A 26,331-nucleotide genomic window follows, 5' to 3' on the forward strand; every position below is an offset into this window, starting at 1 on the left:
GAGCTGGGAACAAGCTGAGCTGTGGGTTAGGCCAGAGCCAGGGATGGGGAAGGGGTTAGTGTTCCAGTAAGTGCAGTAAGCCACCGGCTGAGGCAAAGCTGTTGACCAGCCAGAGGTGGTAGAGACAGGCTTGCGGGCCCTTTCACCTCATACCCTTCCTCCTTGCTTGGTGCATCTTCCACTGCCGTAGACAAACTGGAGGGCACTGATGTCCTGGCAATTGAGAAAACTTGGGTCACAAATAATATCTTAAGGGCCCAGCCAGCGTGACTCAGTGGTTGAGTGTAGACTTATCAACCAGGAGGTCATGGTTCAATTTCTGGTCATGGCACATGTCATGGTTGCAAGCTGGATTCCCAGTGTGGGGCAAGCAGGAGGAAGATAATCAATGATTCTATCTCATCATTGATGTTTCTATCTCTCTCTCCCTCTCCCTTCCACTCTGAAATCAAAAAACATATTTTTTTAAAAATCATAATAACACCTTAAGGACTTGTTGGGCCTTTGTCAACATCCCTCAAGTAGGAGAGCCGATGTCAGAATCCAGATATGTTGAAGCCCCAAAGATCTAGTAATCACAATAGCCAATTAACTGAGAATTAGCCAAAAGAGATCAAGGTCCTGAGTTACCTGGGCAACTGCCCCTTCTCCCAGATGTGCTGACTGTAGGCACAGTACTAAGTGCCTGCTCAGGTCTGCTGGCAGTGCTTATTAGAGAGGGTGCTGTAGCTGCCAGCAGGATGCTGTACTCCAAGGAAGCAAAACTGAGCCCCCTTACAATCACCCTGCGTATTCTGTCTTCACTCGTGCAAGGGGATTGTTTGTGACATTGGTCTCTTGATTGAAATCTTCTTTGCAGGACAGATTCAGCCTTATGAGACCAGAAGCTTATATAATTTCAAGGATTCTCTTTAAGAAAAAGAATGCAAAGTTGGATGTAGAAATTTCTAATAAAGTTAAAAATGTACCTATTCTGTAACCTAGCAATTTCATTCCTAGGTTTATACTCAACTGCTGGTATATATAATATTATAGATAAGTTTTGTATACATTATGCTAAGCAAAAGAAGCCAGGCAAACTATTTCATTTATACATTGTTCTAGAACTGGCAAAATGGAACTATGGCACTGTCTATTAGAATGATTAATTTTTTAAAAATCTAGAATTCTTGTGAGGACACAAAATGGAAAAATCACTTTGGAAAACAGTTTGACAGCTTCTAGTTTCTAATAAAGTTAAACACAGACTTTCCATACAACCCAACAATTCCACTCCATTTATTTACCCAAATGAAATGAAGTCTCCATTCACACAAAATCCTGCACAGTTATGTTTACAGTGGTTTTCTTCATAACAGCCTCAAACAGAGAACAACCAAGTGTCCCTCAGCTGGAGAATGGATAAGGAAATTATGATATAACTACTGATATGACATACAATTCAACAATAATAAAAGAGTAGGTCACGGATACACACCAACACAGAGGTGTTTTACATGCTCCATGTTAATGAAAGACCCCACATCCAAAAGGCCATATACATACTTTAAGGATTCCAATTATATGACATCCTAGAGAAAACATATCAGGTTCTGCAGGAGGCTGAGGGTAGAGGGAGGGGCTGGCTGCAAAGGCCAAGGGAGAAATTTGGGGGAGATAGAAATGTTCTATATCTTTTTTTTTAAATATATTTTTATTGAATTCAGGGAGGAAGGGAGAGAGAGACAGAAACATCCATGATGAGAGAGAATCATCTATCAGCTGCCTCCTGCATGCCTCCTCCTGGGGACAACCAGGGCATATGCCCTGACTAGGAATTGAACCTTCATCTCCTGGTTCATAGGTTTGTGCTCAACCATTTAGCTGCACCGACCAGGCTGGAAACGTTCTATATCTTGATTATGATGATGGTAACATGACTCTGTTCATTTATCAAAGCTCACAGAATTGTGGCCTTGAGTTTCTGAATATTTCTACTTCAGCAGAAGTTGTAGAGACTATGAGGGAGATAACCTGGGGAGAAAAATCAATTTTTCCCTATTAGACACATGGAAATATCCACCAAGAAACTTAGCCATGAGCATCCACATAAAACTCCTATCTCTTAAAGGCACAGGCACTTTTTGACGGGCAATAGTAAGCAGCATGTCCTTTCCTCTCCAGGAATTCTACCTCATGACCTGGGAATCTGGACATCTGCTTATTAAATTATGGAAATTTTCCCTCTTGGCTGAGAGAGACCTGGCTCTAGGGAGATAATTCCTCTTATTAGTCATTTTACAGTGTCCCTTCTGGTCTGTGTTTTTTCACTGCTGAGTAGTATTCCATTATATGAAATACCTTATTTGTTTATGCATTGGCCTGTTGAGGGACATTAAGGTTATTTTCTAGTTTGGGCTATGATGAATAAAACATTTTTTATTGTTGAATTGTATTCTGTTATATCAATAAGTATATCACTATTTCCTTATCCATTCCCCAGGGACACTTGGTTGTTCTTTGAGGCTATTATGAAGACCCAAACATTCAACAGCTCAGTACAATAGAAGTTAGCTAAGGTTCAGCCATGTAGCCACTCTGAACCAGAAGGGACACTATAACACTAAGTCTAGGTATGTGCCAGAAAAAGGGGGAAAATGGATTTGGGTGGATAGCTGGCAGTCTCTTTCACATTCTGAAAACATCCAAAATAGAAAATGACACCTTCACCGAGACCGGTTTGGCTCAATGGATAGAGCATCAGCTTGGGGACCGAAGGGACCCGGGTTCGATTCCGGTCAAGGGCATGTACCTTGGTTGTGGGCATATCCCCAGTAAGGGGTATGCAAGAGGCAGCTGATCGATGACTCTCTCTCATCGATGTTTCTAGCTCTCTATCTCTCTCCCTTTCTCTCTGTACAAAATCAATAAAATATATTTTTTTAAAAAGAAAAAAAAGAAAGAAAAAAAAAGAAAATGACACCTTCAATTGCTTTGCTTACCAAGGATTTGACTCAAATCTAAGCTATATATATATATATATATATATATATATATATATATATATATATAGCTTAGATTTGAGTCAAATCCTTGGTATATATATATATATATATATATATATATATATATATATATATATATAGCTTAGATTTGAGTCAAATCCTTGGTAAGCAAAGCAATTGAAGGTGTCATTTTCTTTTTTTTTCTTTCTTTTTTTTCTTTTATATATATATACTAGAGGAGGTCTGGTGCATAAATTTATGCACCAGTGGGCTCCAAACCTCCCCCAAGGGGTCACAGATTGTGAGAGGGTGCAGGGCAGGCAGAGGGACCACACCTGTGCATGATTGGGGCCAGGGAAGTATCCAGGAGGTTGGCCAGCTAGGGAGGAATCACGGAAGGGCTTCAGGGTATGTGCAGCCCATCTCACTCAGTTCTGATCTGTTGGACCCCAGCAGCAAGCTAACCTATCGGTCAGAGCATCTGCCCCCTTGTGGATAGTGCCCATCATAGCGAGTGGCTGAGCAGCCTTAGCATATCATTAGCGTATTACACTTTGATTGGTCGAACGGCTGACTGGACGACTGGACACTTAGCATATTAGGCTTTTATTATATATGATATTATTTTTTTAGAGAGAGAGGAAGGGAGAAGAGGAGAGAAAGAAATATCGATGAGAGAGTGAAACATCAATTGCCTGCCTCCTGCACACGCCCTACTGGATATTGAGCCCAAAACCTGGGCATGAGCATGGGATGACACCCAACCACTGAGCCACACCTACCAGAGCACATTTCTACTCCCCCCCTCCCCCCCCCCGGTAATTCTGATAGAAAGATAAAGGCCAAGGGCAAAGAAGGTGAACAACCTTAAGTAACAGGAGATTTAATAGTGAAGACTCTTATAATTATGGGCTTGAATGAGGCTGATGAATTATTTGTGGGTTTAATCATATCACCATTCTCTTTGTTCTCTATACTCATAGAAAGTGATAGGGATTGAAAATTTATTGGCAAGGCTAAATTTTTCTTTGATACAATACTGAGTAGACAAACAAAGAACTATTATCAAGCATAGCTGCTTTTGAGTTGACCTGTTCTTAAACAAAAGCATAGGACATTAAGATGTTAATGAGCGAGATCTTTCTAGGTTTTGCACATTTTTTAAAAAAAATCAAATGTATTTCTGTATGAGCAAGGGAAGGTCATGGCAATGGGAAAAGTACTCCAAAGAAGAGATACAGACTTAAATATTCAGGCATCACTTTGGGACAATTCTAGTAACAACTAGTGACAATATGTAGTGAATAGGTATAGTTACAACAAAGACTAATAAAATGTAGGCCATCATTAGCAGGAGCAGTGGAAATAAAACACAGTATTACCCTGTCTTTGTATCAAAATATGAAAGCCCACAGCTGGGGGCCTGTGGGAGGTGCTGGATGCCAATTATAAAAAGATAATGCTTCCTGGGATGGCACAAGTAAGGACAAGTAGATAATCAAAGGGAGAGAAATATAGCTCTGAGAAGATAAACTACAAAAAATAAAGGAAGCCATTTAGTCATGAGGAGTAGGTACTCAATAACGGTTTGTGAAAGAAATACATAAATAACTCAAAGCCTATGGAGTAGAACAGATTTATTTACCAAATTCTGGAAGCAGTGATTAAAGAGATGAATTTAGTACACTCACAAAAAAGGAAGAAGTACTTTATTTTATTTTTTTTAAGATTTTTAAATTGATCGTTTAGAAAGAGAGGAAGGGAGAGGAAGAGAGAAACGTCAATGTGTGAGTGAAACATTGATTGATTGCCTCCTCCATGCCCCCTACCCGGAATCCAGGCCAAAACCCAGGCATGTGCCCTGACTGGGGATCGAATGGCAACCTTCCCGTGCTGGGGATGACACCCAGCCAACTGAGCCACACTGGCCAGGACAGGAAGAAGTACTTCACAAAGCAGTAAACATAAGGAGCTTGTTTCTTTAAGAGGCAGAACACAGACATATTAATAAGTCTGAGCGTGTATAAATAAATTCATGGACAATATATCACTAATGGGTTATTCAGGAAAGCAAGGCACGTTTGAGGGTTATCTTTTTTGTTTTTGTTTTTTGTATATATTTTATTGATTTTTTACTGAGAGGAAGGGAGAGGGATAGAGAGCCAGAAACATCGATGAGAGAGAGTCATCAATCAGCTGCCTCCTGCACACACACCCCCTCCCCACCCCATCGGGGATGTGCCTGCAACAAAGGTACATGCTCTTGACCAGAATCGAACCCGGGACCTTTCAATCCGCAGGCCAACGCTCTATCCACTGAGCCAAACTGCTTTCGGAGAGGGTTATCTTTTTAAAACTGCTGCTGAAATGTAATGTAACCTGGGGAAAATTATCCAACTTTCTTCAAATCGTTCCTCAGTGTGACCATCAGCAAAGGGATAGTGGATTGAGTGATCCATGTGTCCCAGTATTTTAGTTCCTTCATAAAAGCAAACATTTCAGGTAAAACCACACACAAAAATGGGTATTGTTTTTCTCTTCAGCATTCCTAGGTGGAGCCCGCCTGCTCAGACTCAGAGGAGAGAGTGATTGATGACCACGGATTTAAAAAGCCATTAAAGATAATGGGGGGATGGGGCCACTCAGCCTGCCCATCTGTGTCCCAAGGCAGTCCCAGGAATAATGGCATGGAGTTTCACCACCCTGCGGGGGTGGAGTGGCAATTAATTAATATTCAGGAAGATAGAGAGTAAGCACGCTAGTTAGTTTTTGTTGCTGTGTCTCTGGAATAAAGGGCTGAGTAAGGAAGGAAGCCGGAGGTGGAGAGAAAAGAGGAGCCAAAGGCACCAGGATACCTCCACCCCCTCACCCCCGCCCCCACAACTGCAGTACACCAAGCTTTTGTGCTGGGGAGCTAGCCCCTTGGGACCAAGGGTGGCCTTTTCCTACAGAAAAATGCGCACGGTCCCCTCCCTGCCACACACGCCAGTGCTGGACGACCACAGACCGGAAGGTCTGTGTGACATCCTGGGAGAATATGGGGATCAGCCCAGTTTATCTGCACCGCCCCGGGGACATCCTTTGAAACCTGGTTTCCGTCCTGAGATTTCCTCTTTGATCTCTCAGTGAAAAGTCTGGTCCCCACAATACACACCTTCCCTGTGCTGGGCTATTGTGCCATCTGTGCAGTTCCTCTTCTAGGCGCTTGTCTCAGGACAAAGGTGTTGGCAGTGATAACTGGCAGGTTGGGCCCTGAGCCTTCCTGGCACCAGTGATGCTGTATCGCTTGGGTGTGAGCATCTCTTGGATGCTGTACCCTATGGACAAACGTGTTTTTCCTTCCCTTGCTCTGAGGCTTATTTCTGCATGTTCTCTGCTTTTCTGTCTGCACCTGTGCCACCTCCCCCCTTACCCGCCTTGTGCCTGCCCTCTCTCTATTGCTCACTCATGCAGGAAATTTCTCAGTCTACAAAATGTAGCAACACATTTATTACCCCTGGGTAACTCCACAGACAATCAAGAAAATGCATTTCAGCATGATGAAGTGTCATAAACAATGAATTGCTCTATAAATGAAGAAAAACATTTCACTAATGCAAAACCCAGGACTATCTGAAGGTAACAATTTACTTCAATTAACAATTTGGCGGAAAAAAAGCTAAGAGGTTGTTTTTTTTGTTTTTTCCCCCTGATATTTATAAAGGGTTTCAGCCTTATAGAGGGCAATTATTCAGTCAGTGGGTTTGTTAGGAAGGAGGTCTGCCATCACTGAAGGTTTGCTCACTCTTTATGTCAGGTAACCTTCCACAGAATGAAAGCCCCTACTATGTGCTTGGTACCTAGTAGGCACTCAATAAATGTGTGCTGAATAAGGAATCCTACCTTGTGACACTGGCCAGGAGATAGACACTGCAGCTTCAGCCAATGTTTTCTTTGTCCGTGTCCTTTGGAAACAAGAGTTCCACGGAGCTATGGGGCTCCTCCATACAATCATTTTTCTCCTGTTTCATATATTGGAGTTGTATGAAATATTTCCTTTGAGAAAGGAGTCCTGCTGCCTTTAAGAAAATACTTTTGACTCAACTCCTTCCCTCCCCAGGAGGAAGTTAAGAGCTGCTTTTGTATGTATGTGTGTCTGATTGCTTTGTGCTGAGCAGGGTGAGGATCTATCAAGTCAACCAGCCCCAAGTGCTCCCTCCATTTCCCTCCAATGGATTAGACTATGTTGGACCCATCAGAGCTCCAATATTGTCAAAACAGAAGCCAGCCCTCTGGGGAGCCCCCTCAGAAAAGTTAGGGTGCTGGATGCAGGAACCAACACCTTCTTTCCCCTATGTAAAGCCAGGAGTAATATCTATATATATATACAATGGAACACTATCCAGCCTTAAAAAAACGCAGGGAATTCTGCCATATATTCTTTGAGGACATTATGCTATGTGAAATAAGCCAGTCACAGAAAGACAAACACCGCAGGGTACCACCTACAGGAGGAATCTGAAATAGAGTTTCAGTCTGGGAAGATGAAAATTTTCTAGAAATTAATTGTGCAACATTGTAGCTGAAGCAACAATAATGTATTGTATGCGTAAACATTTCTTAAGGAGATAGATCTTGTTACTGTTCCCAGCATGGAAAAATAAAAATAAAAATCATAAACAGCCTTTTCAGTTGATTTGAGAGAAAGAAACACTGATTTGTTGTTTCACTTATTTATGCATTCATTGCTTACTTCTTTTATGTGCCCTGACCAGGGATCAAACCTCCCAATCAGGATGATGCTTTACCCAACTGAGCTACCTGGCCAGAGCTAAAATAAAGGAAACTTTTAAAACACAAAAACATGTTTGTAATCCATGGATTTATAGCAATATATATATCATTCTGTAACCAAATATAAATACACAGGTGGAGGATCTTTATCACCTATATCCTGAACCGTATGTAAAAGTAGAATAAGTTCTTGTTTATTGCTAATCAGGGTCTACCACAGTTTTTGTACTCAAAAGCTGTGGGTACATAAACCAGCAATAGCTGATTTCATGGGAGCAAACCCAAACCAGACCTAGTGAGTCAAAATCTGCATTTCAGTAAAATCCCTAGATGATTGTAAGCCACATCAAAGGGCTATGTCTTTGACACTGTGATTTCCTATTCTTCTTAGAGTACTGGGAACTCAGTGGGCAGCTGGACTCCTCTTTCTTTCTTCAGGTAGAGTTAATAGTGCATAGACCTGATGACAAAGTTGGGTAGACACAGGAGGGAAAGAAGGGAGAAGCAGAGCATGAGATGATTAGATTTGAACAGCTAAATGCATACCCAGGCTGAATATTTGGCTAGAGAGCAAAGTCAGAGCACAAGTAATTGAAATATACTATATTTCCTGAACTTCATTTCAGCCATTACTCATTTCAACCTCTTCTTGTAATAAATCTTCTACCTTTGCTACTAGCAAGAGGCAAAGTGAATGGAATTTAAAGTTTCGGCTCCTTTCTCCACTCTTTTACCAAATGAAATTACTAACAAGGGATGACAGATCTAGAGAATAGGTAACAGAAAAAAAGAAGAGGAGATAAAGGGTAAGAGAAGCTAAGGTTCTAACCAAAAACATGATAACCATGCTATGGCCTTTGAGAAAAGAAGGGCTGATGACACATTAATTTGAGAACCCCCCTCCTCCTTATAATTAAACTTTGTTAATTACACTTAGAAATAAAAGTTGAGTAACGCAGGCTAATTTTTTACCCCCAGTATACTTTTAAATTGCATGCACTCCAACAGAAAGAGACTTTAATATTTTTTGAGCAATTGCAATTCCTATAAATATCTTTCAGCTCCATTTTATCTTCCCTGTAACTGAGGGTTGTGGTTCTTGATGAATGATTTGTCATCTTCCTATATGATTTTGATCATATCATTTAGCAGCACTGTAGGAGGGCACTTATGTGGTTTAGCTGCGAAACTACCCATTAAGTGATGAATAAAAAGTCAACAACATTATCCACATCATTAGCTTATGCAATAAAAAGTGATTAAATACAGCTAGCTTTCAAATGCATGTAAAAAGTATCCAGCTAAAAGTAAATTTGTATAGAGTTTACATTCTGTTTGAAATGAATTGACTTACATAACAGAAAATTGCCATCCCACTTCACTGATTACCATCAATGCTTCAGTCATCATTAGATTATGAAAACGGGAAAACAAACAAACAAACAAAAAAAAGGTTGGATGAAGCTGTGATTACATTGCCAGTATTGTTGCCCCTTTTGTTGGATAAACCAGTGGCCAGCAAACTGCAGCTCACGAGCCACATGCGGCTCTTTGGCCCATTGAGTGTTGTAATGCCACTTCTTCAAAATAGACTTGCCCAGGCCGAAAACCGACTTCTGCGCATGGACCCCGAAATTTCAATCACACTGTATATGCACGCCCACACATGGTATTTTGTGGAAGAGCCCCACCCAAGGGGCCAAAGAGCCAAATGCGGCTTGGGAGCCGAGGCTTGCTGACCACTGGGATCAACCCTTCCAAACCGACCATTCTGTCTTCAGTGAAAAAAGGATTAGAACATGAACTTTGGGTTGCTGGGGGCAGGAGTGGGGTATATGAGAGAGGGAAAGATAAATTTATTATTTAAGAAATACATTTTTTTTGTCGTTTTGTTACCAAAAGATTTGGTGAGTTAAATGTGATTATTTTGCCTCTCTAATTTTAGGGACTCTCGGAAATCATGGGGAATTCCCAACCTGTTTCCGCACACCTGGACTTCTCTGGGTGGAGGTGTGGAGAGGGAGCACCCAGGGACCAGGGGTTTGGAGACTTCAGCTCTGGAACACCCTTCAGTCTGCCAAGTCATGACTTTTTACTGAAGCTGCTTGGAAGGCCACCAAGTCTCAGTTCCCTACTTATCATCAGGGACTACTTTTAACATTCACCAACCATGTACAGTAACAATCAATATTGGTCACACCTCCTCATTCAAAGGTTGCATCCGGTTATGGGCATTGAGATTTCATCTGTTTTCACCATGGAATTATATCATATTGTCATAACAAACATTTTTGACCTCTCAGCAACATCCCTGCCAATCACCGCTTTCTCTTTGAAACACTCTCTTTCCTTAGTTCCCATGACACGGGATTATCCTGGTGCTCCTTCTGTTTCTCTGACCAATCCTTCTCTCTTTCTTGCTCTGTTAGTGGCTCTTGCTCCTCAATCTGAATTTTAGACATTGGTGTTCTACATGTTCACTGTGGCCATCAGTCTCAGAGTCTTAGACTGCTTCTAGTGACTTCTTACTCTATTCTGTCACCCTAATCAATCTCATTCATTCCATGGCTTCAATGATTATTATATAACTAGTAGCCCTGCGCATGAATCCATGTGCCAGTAGCTCTCTGCAGGGCCTGGCTGCTCTGTGCCCACTGCACAGATGGCTCTCCACAGCCTAGAGGCCCATCTGCGGCTGGGAGCGGAATGCTTGCCTTGTCGCTGGGGCAACAAAGCAAGCATTCTGCCAGGCCACTCACGCTGCCCACTCTTAGTGGCCACCCCACCCTCCGGGACTAGGGGACTCAGGCAGTGCTGAGATGACTGGGTGCTGCCATCCTGTGGCTATGCGCACTACCATCTTTGTGATGGAGTGACTGTTAATTTGCATATTACCTATCCCTTTATTAGATAGGGTAATGACTCCTAAGTTATTATCTTCAGTTCAGAGCTATTTGCCAGATAGCAGTCTTATATAACAGCTTTGTTCTCAATACTCTGCTTGGATTTTGACAAACATCATTTACCCCCTCACAATGGATTTCTCTTATTTCCCATTGAAAGACATCATAGTTCAATGAATGTAAGCTATAAAATAAGCCATATATATCCCTTGACACCTGCCTCTCCCTCACCATCTATATTAATCATCACCAAGTCATCATTTTAACTTTGAAATCTCTCTCAAATCTCTCCAACTACATTATCACCCTCCTAGTACACGTTTTATGTTCCACCAGGATTATTTTGATTGGACCTCCTCCAAATCATTTTCTACACTATAGCTAGTGATGTTTTAAAAATGCAAATCTAATCGTGACTCTCCAAGTTTAATAGCTTCATATTGTTCTTAGGCTAAGGACCAAGCATCCTTAACTGCACCTGTAAGGTTTACACAAACATACCTCTGATGACTCAGCCAGTCTCATCTTTTCCCAGGTTTACCTCTGGGCTCTGCCACACTGGCCTTGTATTTCAGTTCCTCACATGTCCCAGGCTCCTTCTTCCATGTAGTTTTTTTCAGGCCTTTTTCCAAGTAGTTTTTATTTCTGGAATTCTGTTCTCTCTTTTGCCTCTTTCCTATATCACTTCTCAAGATTTTATCTCAGACTTCATTTCTCTTTTCACTTTATCACTCAAGTATCTATCCAGGAGTCATTTCTATGCAGACAGTATCCAAATATACCCTTTTAAAACCTGCCAATGGCCGGTACCGGTTTGGCTCAATGGATAGAGCGTCGGCTTGGGGACTGAAGGGTCCCGGGTTCGATTCCGGTCGGGGGCATGTAACTTGGTTGCGGGCATATCCCCAGTAGGGGGTGTGCAAGAGGCAGCTGATTGATGACTCTCTCTCATCAATGTTTCTAACTCTCTATCTCTCTGCCTTCCTCTCTGTACAAAATCAATAAAAAATATATTAAAAAAATAAAACTTAAAATAAACAAACAAACAAACAAACAAAACCTGCAAATGAACATTTACAATATTATTAAAACTAAATGTCTTAACTTCAATATGTCCTAAATTGAACTCCCCCCGTAGTTCCTTCTCATATCTTTATTTCCTGGTAATGGTACCACCGGTCTTAAAGCCACTGACTTTCATCTCCCACCCCTCAAAAAAAATCCCAAAGCCATTAGTAGTCACCCCATCCCTCCTCCTAGCCCCTGCAAATGATTCATGTACTTTCTGTCTTTATGCATTTGCTTATTCTAGACACTTCAAATAAATAGAATCATGTCTGGCTTATTTCACTTAGCATGTTTTCAAGGTTCATCTATGCTGTAGCATGAATTAGTACTTAGTTTCTTTTTTATAGCTGATTAATATTCTATTATTGATATACCACATTTATTAATCCGTTCATTAGTTTATGAATATATAAGTTGTTTACACTTTGGGGCTAGCATGTTTTCAAGGTTCATCTATGCTGTAGCATGAATTAGTACTTAGTTTCTTTTTTATAGCTGATTAATATTCTATTATTGATATACCACATTTATTAATCCGTTCATTAGTTTATGAATATATAAGTTGTTTACACTTTGGGGCTATTTTAAATGATGCTGCTATAAACATTCTTGTTCATATTTTTGTGCAAATGTATTTTATTCAGTTCTTTTGAGTATATTCCTAAAAGTGAAATTGTTGGGGCTTTAAAATAATTCTCTTCCTTTCCATGTTTGTCTTTTAGCTCCACCTGTCTCAAATTAAAGCTCTAATTCTGTCACTCAAGTGGTCAACAACCCCTCAATGACTTCCCAATGCCAACTGAAGAAGCCACATCCTTAGATGGACATTAGGAACCTTCCATAATATGAGCCTTGCCTAATATTTTGGTCTAAACTTCTGTAGTGTAAAAGGTGACTTATTTGTAAATTTTTTCCTGAACAATCCCAACCATACCTCAGATGGACTTGACTAATCCTTTCCTGGTACTTCCATAAGTGTATCTAAACTTATAGTCAGGTACAAGGTTTAGAACAATGGGCAAGTTCTAGAACAATGCACACAGTAAGTATTCAAATATGTACTGAATGAATAAAAATTTTGAGTAAAAAAAATTTCTTTTCATATCTCTTTACCATGTGTTTATTGAATTCCTTTATCACCACTTCTCAGGCAATAAACCACCTGAGGGAAAGGGCTGTATCTCAGACATCTTTCAGGTCTCAGCTGGCAACAATACTTAGCATATACTAAGTTTTCAATAAATACTTGTTGAATGACTGCATCAATTAATCAATCAAAACTAAACTGTACTATTCCCGAGTCTTAAGGCATGCTTTGAACCTTCCCACTGGATTGACTTAGAGAACACAGTTCTTTCAGGCTGGAATGCCATCCATCTCTCCTAAATGACCCATGTCAAATAACATGTTCTCTCTTACTTCTTTTTTCTCCCTTAGTTCTTTAAGAAATAGTTTCACGTACACTTTTGAAGCACTTTATTAGTAACTCTCTCATAGACAGCCCTATTCTGCATTCCCTTATAGACATGTTTTAACTCATCTAACACCATCCTTGACTACCCATCCCTCAATTATAAGCTACATAAGAGGAGGAAATATGTATAATTACTAGCTAAATGCTTTACATATAAGTAGATATTTCACCTGAGTTTTAGTTGATTGGTTGAACTTAAGAGAATACAGTAGAAACAATTCACCTGAGTTTTAGTTGATTGTTGAACTTAAGAGAATACAGTAGAACTCCTACTTTTCTTCACCTTGCATTTTCCAATTTCACCACAAACTCAAAAATAACCTTTGGTTCCTCTCCTATCTATGCACACATCCAATCTATCAGCAAGTTGTATTGATTTTAACTTCAAAGTAGATTTTGAGTTGTTCCACAACTATTGCAACAACCTTGCAACTAGTCCATTACTTTCACTCTTGTATTTCTATGAGGCTGAATTTGCATATTTTAATGATTAAATTTATGTTAAATGCATACATTAAAAAAATATACATAAGCTTTATGGCTTTTTGATGCACTTTGATTAAATCCAAAGTTCTACATATGACTGGAACCCATCCTCTTGAAGGTTGTCTTCGCCTCCCATTCGTGATGTGCCCATCTCCTCCCATTTTCCCCCCTGCTGTCTGACAGTGACACTGGCCTGAAGAAGGGTGCAAGTTGGATTTTACTTCCCATTCTGCTAAAAACTGCTCAAATTTGGAGTTTATTTAGCTCTGAGACTCAATCACTTAACTTTAAAATGAAGGGAATAGACCAAATGGTTGTAAATGGTCTCTTTAATTATCTTCAAAGTTCCTAAGTTACTTGTCTTTACAGCTAGGATGGGTTATTAGTAGGAATCATTTTAAAAACTGCTAGACAATAACAAAATACATGTTGGCAATCCTATCTATAACAATTTATTTTGTTCAAGCAAATACATCTTCTGAGACCAGTGCTTCATAAAGTATACATGTGGCTGAATTATTCTGCTTTCTTTTTAATAAATGAGGATCTCAGCTAGTCCTTAAAGTGACTGCTGCTAGTTCAGACATGTCATGTTGATTTATATTGTTGACATATTACTTTATCAGAAAATGTTTATAGGCTTTTTTCTTTTAGTAAATATCTTTTTTGGTTGGGAAGAAGGTTTATTATTGCTGCGGTAACAAATGACCACAAACCTGGTGGCTTAAAACAACATGTTTATTATCTTACTAGAAGCCTGACGCATGAAATTCGTGCAAGGGGCTCGGTTCTCACGGCCCCAGCTTTGTCCTGAAGATTGATCATTCGGCTGTTCGGTCATATTAACTCATTATTATATAGGATAGTTCTGGAGGTCAGAAGTCCAAAATGGATTTTACTGGACTAAAAATTAAGGTGTTGGCAGGGCTGGTTCCTTCTGGAGGCTATGGGAGACAACGTTTCCTGCTTTCCCAGTTTCTAGAGGCTGATTGCATTCATTGGCTTGTGGCCCCCTTTCATGCTAAAAGCTAGCAATGGGAGGCTAAGTCTGACCCTGTGTCATCTGACATCAACTCTTCCACTTCCTTCTTCCACATTGAGGTTCTTTATAGTTACGTTGGCCCTCCTGAATAAACATAAAATAAGGAGTTTTAGTAATCTTAATTCCATCTACAACCATAATTCCCCCTTGCCATGTAACACACTTCACAGATTCTGGGGATTAGGAAGGCAACCATTATTCTACCTATTGTGGGGCAGGGAAACGATTTCCATCAGTGCCTCTGGTAGTTCTTGAGGTTTTTTTTTTATTTGTTTTGTTTTTATTGCCATCGCCTCCAAAGACAAATGGCATGATTTTCTTTTGGCTGGAAAGGTAAAAAATGATTAAGTTCAACACTCTTCTTTCAGAAATGTATAAAATGAAGCCCAGAGAAGTTACACAATTTTGCCAAAAACACCTTTGAGGGATCCAGGACTGAAATCTATGTTTTCTTTTAACTCAGTGTTTTTGCCAAGACAGTGGCCATGATGGCAGCTGCTATTCTGTTTGGTATTACTGCAGTTCTATTTTTATGTTTGACACACAAATCTTGGTTCTGTGTGTGTTGTAGCCCATTATTTAAAGTAAAATTTACTTCATGGAAATAGATTTAAAAGCTTTGTTGTTGTTTAATAAATGACTGAATCAACCAATGAACACAAAATTGCTTTATTCCCTGGTTCTTGGACATGCTCTGGAATTTAGCATCTTTCAATTAAGTATTTGTATAGCATCTGTCATGTATAAAACAAGGAGTTCGTTAAGGGAAAGGATGTGAATAAATATAAAATGTGACATTTGTAATAGTTCAGGACTCGTGATTTTTTTTTTGGGGTGGGGGAGATAAGACAATAATACTTTAAAGAGTTAGATCATGGTGCAAAGTAATGTGGGATTAGTTATTAAATGAAAGGATTCAGTCAAATGTTACTGAAGTTCAGCAGAAGAGAACAGTATGGATGATTTACAGGAGGTGGTTTATGAGATGGATTTGTCTTATTAGAAAGAATGCAGCCCTGACCGGTTTGGTTCAGTAGATAGGGCGTGGACCTGTGGACTAAAGGGTCCCAGGTTCGATTCTGGTCAAGGGCATGTACCTTGGTTGCAGGCACATCCCCAGTAGGGGATGTGCAGGAGGCAGCTCATCGATGTTTCTAACTTTCTCTCCCTTTCTCTCTGTAAAAAATCATATATATATATATATATATATATATATATATATATATATATATATATATACTTTTTTTTAAAGAAAGAATGCAGATAGTAAATGTGGAAGTGGAGAACAGGATACTGTAAGAGAAGAAACAGTATGAACAAAGGCTTAGAAGTAAAAGTTATTATGTTTGGGGATACAGTCAGAAGACTGCTCAGCCTGGAATTAAAGTTTAATATAGGAAATGGTGGATGACAAAGTTGGATACAGAGCATTGGACAATTAGTGAACTCTGAAGGCTGTAGTTTGAAAATATGAATGCTAAAGTCAAGGAATGCTTGATTTTGTCATTTTTATAATGATTTGCATTTTTTTTCTCCAACAGTAGCAAAATATCTTACTTTCAGGAATTTCAGAAAGCTCTTGGTTTTGACAAACTATCACACATAGACACACAACTACACTATTAAGAGAACACCAAAAATAAACTGGATACTATATATTTTTAAGTGCTTACAAAACTGAGAAATGCAAAGTGGGGAAAGTGAATACTACATATTTTAGGAAATCTATTTTGAAATAGCTCAATCTATGTCCCCTCAATTCATGGAATCAACAACTCTGGAGCCCTCCTTTGCATTGAGTATTGTTTCATAGAAAGGAGATTGTTTGAGTCAGGAAAAATTCCCTGGAGGTAGTATGATTTGTGATTACAAACATGCCTGATGAGCAAGGTAGGAGAAGCACTTCAAGTAAATGGGAGCAAATATGCTTTTTTTTTTTTTTTTTTTTTTTTTTTTTTTTTTTTTTTTTTTTTTTTTTTTTTTTTAGTGTGGGGGTCTATGTGTAGAATACATTTGTTTGAGGAAAAATTACATTTTTATTTTACTATTTAACTAAAATTTAGCATTTCTTTTTTATTTCAAATACAAGCAACCAGTTATTAGCAGTTCCTGTGGCATGTTACTAATAGAAAGTACATCTTTTCTATCACATTAAAGTTGTTGCAGATATCTTCTAATACATTATAGTTATCACAAATTCAAAATTACAGTAGTTATTAGACCTGTTGCTATATCTATACTAATAAAAGGGTAATATGCAAATTGGTCAGGATGCTCTCACAAGTAATGACTAAACAGCAGCTGTGAAGGGCAACCAGGCTGGCAGGGGGGTCAGTGAGGAATGACTAAACAACTGAACAGAAGGCTGTGTGGGGCTACCAGGCCGGCAGGGCAGGGGGGCAGTAAGGGGCAACCAGGCCAGCAGGCGGGGCATTTAGGGGTGATCAGGCCAGCAGAAAGGCAGGTGAGCAGTTAGGAACCAGCAGTCTTGGATTATGAGAGGGATGTCTGACTGCCAGTTTAGGCCCGATCCCACTGGCAGTCAGACATCTCCTGAGGGGTCCTGGATTGGAGAGGGTGCAGGCCGGGCTGAGGGAACCTTCCCCTCTCCATGCATGAATTTTGTGCACCGGGCCTCTAGTCTTATAATAAAAAAAATAAATGTTCTATCACAATGCAAAAAATATTTTGATAATTGTATTTCAAAATAACCAATTTTAATAATACATGTATTTTATGCACTCAAAATATAATTCTGAAAAAGGGGCCCATAATATGAAGAAAATAAAGGTTAAGAGCTCTGAAATATATTTCCTCAATGTAGCAATAATTATTTAAACAACAAGGTTGCTGCTTCCAAACTTTATTTAAGATATGATAAACATAGAATTATAACAGTTAAGAAAACTCACAGAATAGCCTATATAATAAAGCCTAATATGCAAATTGATCAAACAGCGGAATGACCAGTGGAATGACTGGTCATTGTGACGTGCACTGACCATCAGGGGGCAGATGCTCAATATAGGAGCTTCCTCCAGCCTATAGACCCCAGGCCAGCCAAGGCAGGTGCCAGTGGGGGCCCTCCAATTGCCCTGCCAGTCACCCAACAGAGGGAGGTGACTGCCGGCGGCAGTGGCAGGGCGATCGGGGGATGGGGTTGGCCAGCAAGTGGGCTGGCGCCACCCCTCAATTGCCCTGTTAGTTGCCTCCAAGGTGGGTGCCAGTGGGGGCCCCTGGTTGCTCTGCAGAGGGAAGTGAACAGCAATGGAAGTGGGGGGTGGGGCTGGCGAGCAGGCAGCATTAGGCCAGCCAAGGCACGTGCAAGCAGGCCCCCCCCACCCCCCCATCATCCCACCAGTTGCCCCACAGATCAACCGTGATTGCTAGCCAGGCCTAGGGACCCTATATGTGCACAAATTTCATGCACCAGGCCTCTAGTTATTAAATAATGTAATAAAATATCAGGGATAAAACAAACTTGTGCCTGTTTGCATATATTTGGATACATGCACATAATGTCTGTAATCTTCTTTATTGAAGGCAACCATAACCATTTAGACCTATTAAGACTGCTTTCTAATTTATTCATATAGTCATTTTATAAATACAGATGCTCCTTGAGGTGCAAGGGGGTTACCTTCAGATAAACCCATCATAGTTGAAAATAGCGTAAGTAAAAAATGCTTTTAATTCACCTAAACTACTGAACTCCACATCCAAATCTTGCCTACCTTAGACATGCTCAGAACAAAATATCAAAACATAAAAATGCTGGCAACACAGTAGAGTATTGGTTATTTACGCTTGTCATCATGTGGCTGATAAGGGGCTGCAGCTCTGCCCAGCATCGGAAGAGAGTAGCCTGGGAAAAGATCAAAATTCAAAATGTGAAGTATGGTTTCTATTGAATGCCTATTGTTTTCACACTGTCATAAAGTTGAAAATCGTAAGTCAAACCATTGTAGTAAAATTCTGGTTATGGCATTTACAATTTTCTTGATCTCCAGTAACCCACATAAGCAGGTGCTTATGTTAAATAAGTATATAAATTATAGCTGAATAATGAAATCCCACTTTATTCTTTTATCATGCTGGAGATTGCAATATTAAGAATTATAATTTCACCTACATTTTATTGGTCAGTCTGAAAATATGCTCTTTTTCAAAAACTAGAACTCACAGGCTTGTGAAAATTTTAGTTTCCAAAGGCAGCAGAACATGCTCTGAGCCACTGCCATGTAATTGACCATCAAGTCAGACTTCAGGGTGCCTAAAAGTAATCATTTCTCAAAAGCACTTCAAATCACACTTAAATCGCTTCCCCATAATCAACAGCCCTTCCTTCAAGGAACATATCCAAAAGCTATTTCCAAAAGTGAGAAGCTTGGCCAGTGATTTTCACAAGTCCATACAGTATTAAAATTTTGGACTTTCACATGAAAAAGACCTGGGTTTGGGTTCCTGGTCTATTACTTAAAAATGTCATGGCCTTCAATTATTAATTTTTTTAATTTTCAAACTTCTCCTTATGAATTTGGATACCATCACTTACCCCATACTGTTGGTTTTGTTTTTTAAGTTTTCCATTCTTTTTTTTTTAAATATATATATTTTTTATTGATTTCAGAGAGGAAGGGAGAGGGAGAGATAGAAACATCAATGATGAGAATCATTGATGGGCTGCCTCTTGCATGCCCCCCACTGGGTATTGAGCCTGCAACCAGGCATATGCACTTGATTGGAATTGAACCCGAGATTCTTCAGTCCGCAGGCTGATGCTCTATCCAATGAGCCAAACCATCTAGGGTACCCCATACTGTTTATGTGAAAATTAAATGGGATGCTTATATAAATTTCAACAGATAATGTTTTTGCAAAAAAAATTAATTCTAAGCTCTTACTGATTTATAAACAGAACCATCACAATAGCTGTGACCAAATAGCAAAATCTCACGTCAGGAACTATGGTATTTTCCGGCGTATAAGACAACCCCCTAATTTTACAGTTAAAACATAGGTTTAGGCCTATATTCGCTGTATAAGACTACCCCCCACTTCCGAGGCAACATCAGTTCTTTTTTTAATAGACCGCCTCTCTGACTCTGGCCAATCTGAGCAGGCTTTTTACTAGAACACAGTGTCATCTTATACGCCGGAAAATACGGGTACTTTGCACCAGGGTAGGCCTTGTTAAGACTTGACTATATAAAAACATACACGGATCTGTCATATAAATATTGATACTTTTAAAGTTTCTATTTTCTGCTGAAATTGGTTTGGCTCAGTGGATAGAGCGTCGGCCTGCGGACTGAAAGGTCCCAGGTTCGATTCTGATCAAGGGCACGTACGTTGGTTGTGGGCACATCCCCAGTGGGGAGTGTGCAAGAGGCAGCTGATCAATGATTCTCTCATCAATGTTTCTAACTCTATTCCTTTCTCTTCCTCTCTGTAAAAAATCAATAAAATATATTTTAAAAAATTAAATAAATAGTTTCTATTTTCCTCACAGTGTATGTACGTATCTTCCCAAATTTTTGAGGTGGAATTCTGTTGGATCCAGTGTTTGCATGCTGGGTTTTGAGTGCACCTAACTAAAGGAAAATGTTTAAGTGCCAAGTTTCTGACAAGTTTCTGGGCATGGAATAGCTGGTTACATCTAAACTAGTGAATCACATGATTACTAGGTTAACACACTATAATTTAACAGCTAATGGGAGTATTACTTTTGTTTTGGATGTTATTGTTTGTGATGACATTGTTTGTTTTGGTGGTTTACTCCAAAGTTGTGGTTAGATTAAGTACTAAAATGTTCTGCCAAACAGATTTCCTCTTGAAGGTGCTTGTACTATATTTTTAGGGAAATTCATTTTGGGGGTAATTTTTCCTATTTTAATGTTCTCAAAATTTGTTCACAAAGATCAGATGACAGGAGCTAAAATTTACTGACCTTTTCAATAGGAAATGTTAGTGATTTGCATATGTCATTCCCTCCTAAAACTTACAATCTTCCCATCAAATGGGGAGTTATCAGAAAACAGAATGTAACTTGTCCAAGGTTGGAAAACTTGTAGATAGTGAACTAAGACCCCAAATCCAGGTGTTTTCCAAAGCCTCTCTCCCTCCTTTTTGGTGGTGATGTTACAAAGCTCTTAGATTTCCTAATGAGTGTCTGAATATCTGAACTCAGTGATAGTTCATGGCAGGCTATAATGAAAAAAATTTCAAAAGTCTAAAACAAGTTGGGACTTTAAAACTAAGCATGAAAATACAATATAAGCTACATGATTTCCTATAACCAAATGGAAATGAATATATTACAAACTCAAATAGCAAACTATTAAACTACTAGAGGCCCAGTGCACAAAATTCGTGCAGAGGGGTGTGTCCCTCAGCCCAGCCTGCACCCTCTCCAATCTGGGATACCCTTCTCACAATCCAAGACTGCTGGTTCCCAACTGCTTTCCTGCCTGCCTTCCTGATTGGTCCTAACTGCTTCTTCCTGCCAGCTTGATCACCCCCTAACCACTCCCCTGCTAGCCTGATTGATGCCTAACTGCTCCCCTGCCAGCCTGTTTGCCCCTAACTGCCCTCCTCTGTAGGCCTGGTCCCCCCTTACTGCTCTCCTCTGCAGGCCTGGGTTCCCAACTGCCCTTCTCTGCAGGCCCTGTTGCCCCCACTTCCCTCCTCTGCCGGCCTGATCACCCTTAACTTCCCTTCCCTGCTGGCCATCTTGTGTCCACACGGGGGCAGCCATCTTGTATTGGAGTGATGGTCAATTTGCATATTACTCTTTTATTAGATAGGATAGAGGCCTAGTGCATGGGTGAAGGCTGACTGGTTTGTCCTGAAGGGTGTCCCGGGTCAGGATGGGGGTTACCTTGGGGAGTGGGGCGGCCTGGACAAGGGGCCTGTGGTGGTTTGCAGGCTAGCCATGCCCCCTAGCAACCCAAGTGGAGGCCCTGGTATGAGTGGAGGCCTGGGCCCGCCAGGGTGTGCATAAAGCTTGGTTTTCTCCATTGCCGAGGAAACCCAAGCCTCCTTGCTCCATGGTCGCAGACATCTTGGTTGGGTTAATTTGTATACTCACTCCTGATTGGCTGGTGGGTGTGGCTTGTGGGTGTAATAGAGTGATGGTTAATTTGTATATTACTCTTTCATTGGATAGGATATGAGAGAACAAAAGATAAGCACAACATTTTTTCAAGAACTCTGTCAGCATGATTTCTAATGGGGCTGAAAATCTTAAGTCTACCCTTATTTATGCCCCCTCCCCTGCACTGCGGAAAATCAGTGGGCTAAAATCTAATCTCAATTCTGTAATGAAGGGTTTTGAATATTTTAATTAGTTGAGGTACCCATCATTCAATCTTTTAAAATAAGTTTTTTGATTTTAGAGAGGGGAAAAAGGGAGAGGATAGAGAAAAATTGATGAAAGAGAAACATCAATTGGCTGCCTCCTGCAGGCCCCCTTCTTGGGATGGAGCCCACGACTGTTCAGGGAATCAAACCACTGACATCTTGGTTCATGGGCTGATGCTCTACTACTGAGCCACACCAGCAGGGCCACAGCACTCAATTTTCAATACTAACTAGTCTCTGAATTCTAGGTTTCCATCTCCAATTAACAGCTCGATATCACCACCATTTTAGCTTGAACACATGTAAAGTTAAGAGGGCTATAAACCACAGACTAGTACCTGTTAATGAGATCATCAGGAGAGGCGTAAGATCCTGGGTCCCAATTGCTGCTATTCCATCATGGCTGTCACTCATTACCTGTGTGACTGAACACATCATTGAACCTCTGTGTTTCAGGTTTCCCATCCATCCAATTATTATTTCATGAGCTTGTTATGAAAATTAAATGAATTATTACACATAAAGCACACAAGTGCTGGGCATGTAGTAAGCAACAGAGGAATGTTGGCTACTATTATTTTGTCATTCAGTCTGAACACTGCAGTGTTTTGTTTGAATGACTAGATGTGAAGAGGATGTGGGAACAAGAAGATTCTTTTGGAACATAACTCATTTTCTACAGCCACCACCCTAATTTAGGTTTCAATTACCTTTGAACTTCTCCATTACAATAGCATTCTTGTTGCCAGTTCCTTCTCTCCTGCAATTCATGCTCTATACCACCAGAAATTCTCTTTGTAAATGTTGTTTTAATAGAATTCTTCTCTAACTCAAAAACTTTCAATGTCTAATGCTACAGCATATAGTGAAAATTCCTCATTCTGGGACAGAAAATCCCTTCAATCCAGCTCTAACCTATTTTCCCAGTTTCCTTTTTCTTTCTTGCATGTGAAAGAACCTTTAAGCAAACCAGTGCATATATTGCTGTGCCCTTCTCCATACAACACTCTTAGGGCCTGGAACCCTTTTACTATTCAAATTATCATTATTAAATACTACTTGCTGCTCTAGGGGCAGCTCAAATTTTGTCTCCTCCAAAGGCTCCATACATGCTATCTGCTCTCTATGTCTTGGAGCAGACCCAAGGGGAATCAGAATAAAGTCAAACTTTAACAATTCAGTTGGAGTACACGCATATTAGGGATGATTACCATATTTTTCGGACCATAAGACGCACCGGACCATAAGACACACCAGTTTTTAGAGAAGGGAAATGAAGAAAAAAAGATTCTGAAACAAATAGTGTCCTAAAATATTTTATGTGCATTAAAACCCAACATCACAGTCATAAACACATGTAATCAACCCTGTAAACAGCAGCATTTAGAACCATTTTAGAGCCAGGCAAGCACACAGAGACCACACAGAGCCGGGCAAGTAAAAAACCTTTTTTTAAAAAATATATATGTAGGCTATATTTGGACCATAAGACGCAGGGACTTTTTCCCCCCACTTCTGGGGGGAAAAAAGTGCGTCTTATGGTCCGAAAAATACGGTTAAGTACAAAACAAAAGAAAGATATGATGTTTGAGAAATATTTAATGAATTACAAGATTTTAAAGTATTCAAACATTTTCCTAGTGTTATAGTTATAGCAAGCAATAACTGAACTAGCAAAGGGCTTGCTGTAACCTGTTTTAATAAATAAATGTCACCGGGTATAATAGAATGCTTGAATTCACTGCTCAAGATAAATCAGTAAGCCTCATTATTTCACTTGTCCGTTTGTCCGTACTGCTGTAATGCAGTTGTATACCTAAGAAATCTTGTGTGCTCAAAAAAGAAAGTCAATGGCAAAAATAGGAGTTTTCATGATATTGTTGAGTAAGGAATTTCAACAATAAAGGTGTTTTATAGCCAGACAAGTATAATTATAAAACACAAATGTTACTGAGAAATCCAGTAATTTATTATATCAAAGGTATTGGCCTTTCTTCATTACTTCTAGCACCACTGTTCGATGGAACTTCTTACCTTTCCTGTCATCTCTGATATGATAAAAGCAGCAGAGCTGTCCAAATAAAGGAAGTGCTGCGAACAACTTACAATTTCCTGTCTGGGAATGGGGAAGAATCTTAATAAGGTTGTATTAAAAATAGATGATCATGTAATATAAATGGATATTATAAAAGCCCATACTGTACTTAAAATTTTTTAAATAAAGAGTATTAATTTTAAAACAACCTGGCAGAATTAACAGAAATCACCAATTCAACATTACTAAGATTCAGGAAATCTAGATTCTATTGTGATCTTGGGCAAATCACTTAATGACTCTAAAGGTTTTGAGTTTTCTCACCAAATAAAAGGTATGTTTTGAATACCCAAAACACATGAGTATTTCTATACCTTTTTCTTTTTTTACTTACCAAGCTATGAATTCAAGCCATTAGATTCACTGTAACAAACTGATACCTTTATTAGGAGCTCATATTTTTTTATAAATAAAAACAATGACGTGTGACTATTGAACAATTTGACTTACTGCATTGGAGATTCATTTTGTTTTAAAGATATAATTAATTTCATAGACTAATGGCATCTGGGTAACAGCTTTAAGGAAAAAAGTGAAGAAATTAAATCATTAGCAATGTACAGGAACCTCTTTCTGAACAGAATAAATTTCAACTCATAATTGAATAAATTTTTACAAAGTCAGAAGCCCCAGATTCTTTGCAAAATAAGACCCAAATTTGAGGTATTTCTAGGTAGATGGTGACACCTATTGTCCAAATGTATCATTGCAGCTCATATTTTTATATACCTAGGAGCAGAAGGTTAAATACTGCTGGCAAAGTCCCAAGTACAAAACTAGGCATTTTTCCACTTGAGACATTCACATTGTGGATTAATTCTAAATAAAATAAACACACCTCACCTATTTAGCTATCTTGCTCTTAGAAGTTGTTTTGTTCACAAGGTATGTGCTTGTGTATGTATATATGTATATTATGTGCAAGGATACTTATTAGCATTAGGTTATTCTTCACTTTGAAAAGAAGGGGCAGCGCTATGAAGTGGAAAGGCCAACAGCTAAAATTAATCCTAGACAGTTGGGGCCTAACCATCCAGTACCCACAATAGTAGAGATCTTCTATTGGAAATGATTGCAAAGTAATGGCGTTGACTTTTACACATTACTTATGAAATTAATCTCAGTGCTTTTTAACTACCCTTCAAAATAATCACATTGTCAGAAAAGTGGCTATTTAAGCTTTTACAGTCTTTTTAAGTCACTAGTGAAAAAGAATTTAATTTAAAATAGAAGCAGGATTAATTTAAAAAGCAGGCTAGGAATTCTGATAGACCTAAATGGTATAATACTTTAATTGCCACACTTCAAATTTGCTTGGAGAAACTTGTGTTAACTGATATATACAAAAGTTCCATGACAAAACCCATTAAACATTCAATAATTGCAGTGTTAATATTAGTTTTATCTCCATTGTAGATTTCTTGACCAACTTTCTGTTTTTCCCCCCAATTTATTAAAATGATTTTTTTGCCACCTGGAGACATTATTGTCTTGAATCAATGTAGGTCTTTGGGCTTATCTGCATAAAACCACACTGTGTTGATCTACACTGGTTCTAAGGGAACCATAACTGGGGAGCAATCTATCAGTCAAATGCTCATCCATTTGAGATTAATTGTCTCTTCCAGGTCCTAATTCATACCCCTGTCTCAGGAAAGTTAATTAACTCCCATGAGCGACCACTTGACTCTACAATGTATTTTAACAAATCTTATTACCATAACTTAGTTTGCCTTGTTCTTTTCCCAGCCAGTTTACTCAGTGCCAGAAGGAAGTCTTCTTTGGCCCTGCTAGTGATTTAACTCAGTTCAAGGTACTCTAAATCTGGTATTTTACAATTAAGATTGAGTGAAATTAGAGGTAAAATTTGTATTATTTAAAGTGACTTTTATCTAAAGGTATATAGAGTCATATGCTTGTAAAGCAAATAACAAATGGATCTCATGTTCCTCTGTAGTGAAGTTCTTCTAAAAAATACTGTTTATTCCAAAGTTAAGGATCTAACTTACAGGTTTTTTTTTTAAAATATATTTTTATTGATTTTGTACAGAGAGGAAGGGAGAGAGAGAGAGAGCTAGAAATATCGATGAGAGTCAGCTGCCTCTTGCACACCCCCTACTGGGGATATGCCTGCAACCAAGGTA

General features: G+C 39.3%; 1 long non-coding RNA gene across 1 annotated transcript in view; it reads left to right on the forward strand.

Moving 5' to 3' along the window:
• The window catches only part of LOC311626999, a 180,031-nt gene extending 154,678 nt beyond the window's left edge, over positions 1 to 25,353 (forward strand). Inside the window, exon 2 of the long non-coding RNA XR_014795805.1 lies at positions 23,497 to 25,353. This is a non-coding gene — a long non-coding RNA (uncharacterized lncRNA). The remainder of the gene's footprint in view (positions 1 to 23,496) is intronic.
• The last annotated feature ends 978 nt before the right edge of the window (positions 25,354 to 26,331 follow it).

This window comes from Pipistrellus hanaki (genome assembly GCF_964339955.1).
Source record: "Pipistrellus hanaki genome assembly, chromosome: 8".
Classification (NCBI taxonomy): domain Eukaryota; kingdom Metazoa; phylum Chordata; class Mammalia; order Chiroptera; family Vespertilionidae; genus Pipistrellus; species Pipistrellus hanaki.